The 5352-nt window shown below is 39.4% G+C and overlaps 1 non-coding gene across 1 annotated transcript; it reads right to left on the minus strand.

Annotated features, from left to right (window-relative positions):
* Window positions 1–1274: 1274 nt before the first annotated feature.
* On the minus strand, window positions 1275–1345 carry trnaf-gaa (transfer RNA phenylalanine (anticodon GAA)). The gene has a single exon. It is a non-coding gene; the product is annotated as a tRNA-Phe (tRNA).
* Window positions 1346–5352: the final 4007 nt, after the last annotated feature.

The raw sequence follows: 5352 nt of genomic DNA on the forward strand, positions 1-5352 counted from the left end.
AATGCATGGACGTCACTGGAAAAGATGTGGCCTTGAAGGCAGCATATGTTGCTGTAAAATCTCAGTGAACTTTTCCGCATTAATGCTGCCATCACAGAAGTGGAAATGAGCTTTGCCGAGGGCCCTGATCCAACCCCATACCATCACAGAGCCTGGCTGCAGGAACGGTTGCTGACAGCAGTCTGGAAGCTCCTTTTGCTCTTTGCTCCATTTCTTCCAACAAAGATCTGGAATACTGATGGGTCTGACCACGGTACACGTTTCCACTGCAGACAGAACTGGTTCCAAACAGTCAGGCTGCCTCTTTGCCTTTCTGAGACTTTCAGTGATACTTCGCAAGTTCAAAGCATAAATCCTTGGCCATGAGACTAATGACAGACTTTGCTCATAATATGTCTTGTAACAAAAAAACTCAAGAGCTTTATCATCATTCAACAACATGTCTCACATGAAGGAACAAAATTACAATCCACAGGATCTGTAGTGAAGTGCATAGAGTTAAAGGGCAAACAGAAGCGAGGCAACCAATTCAATAAAAGTGGGAAAAGTACTAAAAAAATAAATAAATCACAACTAACAAAGAAAGCTGTGAGTATAAAAATGTACATTAAAATAGACATGTTGAAAGGTTCATATCTTCTTTTTTAGTGAAGGGGGACTTTAAATCAAGGAAATATTGGATATTTGGTCACCTGCATTTTGCATCTTGCATAATGTTTATGAAGTGTAAACGCAACCAACGCTTCATATTAATGCAGGATGTGTGAGGTAGCCATCATGACCATGTAAATATGTAACTAGAAGCTAGGATACAAATACTGATTTTAATATAGTCAAGCAAACATTGACCAAAGACAAAATTACAATCAAAGGAAAACAGTCTCACTCAGCAGTTGATCCTCAGTCTACAAGGTAAAAGTCCACACCACCTCCAACAGTGGACTAAAGCATGCATGGGCATGTAATCAGTCTATGTTGAATGTGGATAATGACAATTCTCTTAGTATTTCCAAAAATTGACCAACCTGTTGTGGATGAGAGCTGGCTACAGATCGACCGACTGATGATGTTTTGTTGGAATAGTAATCCTGTTTGCTCCTTGTCTTTTAGGTCACAGACCTTCAAAATACTCAAAAACAAACAGTGAAAGCCAACAGAGGCCCAGTGACAAACACTTCAGTCTCACCTTTAACATCACTTTGACATAATCAGATCAGAAAAACTTTTTCTATCCTCAAGGAGCAAATAGAAGAAAGGCTCTGCGTGTGCATTGCTGCCAAAACCTGGGATTGAACCAGGGACCTTTAAATCTTCAGTCTAACGCTCCCAACTGAGCTATTTCAGCCGTTAAGCAAACTTCAGCAGCATGTAGAAAAATGCACCTTCAAAACATCCAGTGACAGTGACCTAAAATTAACTAAGAAACTTTGAGCACCGCAACAGATAAAATCATACGAGAAAGTACAGTAGGGTCAGTGGCAGTGCATGACACAGGTGAAGACAGTCTGTGAACATCTGCATCAAAGGCAAAACAAAAGTTCAGCTTACATCACAGGTGTTCTCCTCTGAATTTCTGCTGTGCAAACTCATCTGTTTCTCCTCCAGATTCAGCTGGGAGGCCCCTTTTTTCACTCTTTTATAGCTGTTTTGTAAAACCTCTGAACCACTTTTTGTCTGCCATGGGAATGTTGCTGAGCAGTTCTGTACATGTCTACTTCTGTCTAATAGTCCTAATGCAGCTGCATATAAGGTATCTCTTCCCTTAGACTGGAGCAGAAGTAATTGCAAAGTCTGTGGCTTCCACCTGAGCGCTCACCAGCAGGGTGTGTACAGGCACGGTTTGGCATGACACATTCAATATCCACGAGATCTTTGTTCAGTGCTGCGAGAAAGAGGCGCGTTCACTTTACATTCATTAGATGAAAACTGCCACGTTCAGTTCATTATTCACAGAAACATGAATGCTGTTGATGAACATCCTCAATTTAACAGGTGTGTGCACAACACTGCACACAGACCTCACACATAAGTGGATGTGGAATGGTGGATTGGCTTGTATGCTCAAAATTCCCTATTAATACTTACATATATATATATATATATATGTTGGTATGTGTAACATAACAGGTTACCGAGCATCATAGGAGCCAGAAAAAGGGCTCCATGTAGTATGTATGGGTATGATAACAACTAGTAATGGCTACTTAATAGGCTAATAACTTTTGAATCATATGAGAATTAAATCAAATGTCAACCCAAAACCTCTTCAAACTGATACCAAATGAACCTATTTTTTTCTTAAACCAACCCAGAAGTATTTTTTTTTCTGGGGTATTTGTTCTAAAAATCTTAGAAAACACAAAAAAATAGTAGAAAGTATTGTACTATTTGGCCTGATGAAGCATGAATATATACAGTGATCCCAAGAGCTGGGGCAACTGGACGACTTCTTGTTCTGTTGTCCTTATTCAAACTCTTATGATCACCATGACCTGGATGACTGAGAATCTTCATCAATAACATATACAGTGTAATCAAAAAAGTGCTTTTTAATTAAACAGTAAGCCTTGGTGGGGGAACATGTCACTCAGCAGTGAAGATCTGAGTGTATTTAGTGCAGGATATGTTTGACAAACAAAGCAGAATATTCATTCATGATTCAGCGTGTTCATGTGGTTGACTGGATAAACCATGTGGGTTAGCAAATGTCAGCATAGCACCTGTACAGTTTCAGTCCCCCTCCTACCTCTTTTTTAAAAGTGAGACTACGGCGATACGTTTGAAAGAAATTACACAAGATTCCTGTAAGAAAGGAGAAGTTAACATCCTTCATCCAACACATGCACAGAGCTTGCTGTTAAAGCTAATCTGGGTTTATAATCTCCAGTAACTCCAGTGACGCAACCAGAGATAAAACAGCTGTAAAAAGTGGATGGCACAACTAAACATTTTGTCCCTAAAGTCACACCAATACACTTTGCTGAGACTTCTTAACTTGACACGATATTCAAAGCACACCATAGAAAACGCAGGTAAAATTAGAATAGCTCCACATACAGCACGAAGCATTTGGAAAGGAGCACAGCCTCTTTTAATTCTAAGGTTTTATGTATCAGGAAATTAAAACAAAATTATGAGACTTAGAGACTGTCCTTTGCCTTAATATGTCCCCATGGGGCATTTGGTCATGCCGACTGAAACAGCTGGCATTTTATTTGTATATTGACTATATGGCTACTGGTCATGAGAGCAACAACAAGAACATTGTAAAAATGGCGTTCATGAACCATCATGAAGGTAATGGTTGAGGCTGCTTTGTAAAACGAATGTTTTAGTCCTAACCATGATTTTAGTCTGACCCTAACCAAGCTAAACCCAAACAGGAATATATAGCCCGAACCAATTAAATGCTATTACCAAAACCCAACCAAGTGTTTTTATAAAGTGTTGTCATATTTTAACTGATCATAACTCAGAGGTAAAAAAAGCCTGTGTCAGATTTTAGCCTTGACCTCTTGCCATGAATGCATGACTGACTGATCAGTCAGCTCATCACAGCACCACCTTACCCTGCCTCCTACGTCCTGTTATAGGAAACATTTGAGAATGATGTCTGCCCTGATGTGGAAATGCTCATATGACTTGCATCTCCTTCCTGCCACTTCTAGGGGCAATACTATATAGGAAGCTGCTATAGGTCATGTTAGATTATATTACTTATATGATCCTATTAATTGCGAAATGTCTTGGGTCCTCTTCAGGTCTATTTCCTGTCATTCTTCTTCCTTCTTTTGTCACATTGCATTGCTTTTATAGTGTATGTATGTCTGTTTTTGTCATTGGATTGATGTTCCTCTGTTTCACCATTTCTCCTTGGAATTGGTCTGTTTTATCTTTATTACACCACAAAAGTGCTGCAATGAGGCAGTTTTAAAATATTAGAGGAGAACATTTGCTTCCTGAAGTTTCTTGTTCACTGTGGCCAATAAAGTAAAGTAATCAGCCTCTAAAGAGACCCTTTAGCCAACACTCAGCTCACGCTTGATAGCAAACTCCAATAAATTTTTATAGACAATATTCTTCTGCTGCAAATGTCCTTGTGGAATTCTACACAGCTTACTAACAAGTATCCAGTTCAGCTGCAACATTTCCATCTTAGTCTTCAATTAAGTCTTAAATTTTACAATTTCCTGAAAAATATTAGCTCACCTTGAATCTGATGGCAGCAACACATCTCATAAAAGTTTGGACAGGTGCAACAAAAGGCTGAAAACGTAAGTGGTACTAAAAAGAAACAGCTGGAGAAAGATGTTGAAACTAATTAGGTTAATTGGCAACAGGTCAGTAACATAACTGGGTATGAAAAGAGCACCTTAGAGAGGCAAGAAGAAAAGATCTAATAATCTACAAAAAAAACTTTACAATTTCAGAATGAAATTCCACATCTACAGCAGTGTTCTTCAACCCTGGTCCTCGGGACCCACCGCCCTGCATGTTTTCGATGTTTCCCTCCTCCAACACACCTGATTCAAATGAATGGCTCCTTATCGGGCCACTGCAGAGCTTGATGACGAGCTGATCATTTAAATCAGGTGTGGTGGAGGACGGAAACATCGACAACATGCAGGGCGGTGGGTCCCGAGGACCAGGGTTGAAGAACCTTGATCTACAGAACATAACATCATCAAAGGGTTAAAGAGAAACTCGAGACAATATTCCTTTTCCCGAAGATCCAGCAGCTGGTCTCCTCAGTTCCCAGATGTTTACAGACAGTTGTTAAACGAAGGGGGGATGTTACACAGTGGTAAATATGGACATTTCGCTGTCATGAAATTTAATGAGTTAATATTTTTCATGAAATATTAAAGCATATCTCACTTTTAGCATTTGATATGTCTTCTGTGAATATTCTGTGAGTCTATTGTGAATAAAATATGGATTTGAGAAATTTGCAGATCAGTACACTGTGTTTTTATTTACATTTTATGGAACATCCCAACCTTAAGCAGAGCTGGAAAAACTAGTCCAGCGGTTGTTTTAGGCAGTGACGCCTCACAACCACGAGAGGGTGGAGGCGCACATCTTCTATTCTGTAATGTGTCTGACTTGTTTGGCCAGTCTGATCCTGCACACAGTCCAAATGCTGCACACCTCCTCTCATTATTTATCTAAGCATAAATCAGCTGTCTACACACGTGTTCCATTTAAATCATTGTCGGTGGTTCTAAATAAGTGTTTAATCTCATAGGATCTTCATCTTTAATCGGGATGTTCTGAGAAGATAAGTCACTTTGAGTTTAGTTGAGATTTGAACAATTATTAGGCAGATAATCATCTTTGGACTCGCTTGAC

This window comes from Leuresthes tenuis, unplaced genomic scaffold (genome assembly GCF_036924035.1).
Source record: "Leuresthes tenuis unplaced genomic scaffold, fLeuTen1.0.hap1 SCAF_5, whole genome shotgun sequence".
In the NCBI taxonomy this organism is placed as follows: domain Eukaryota; kingdom Metazoa; phylum Chordata; class Actinopteri; order Atheriniformes; family Atherinopsidae; genus Leuresthes; species Leuresthes tenuis.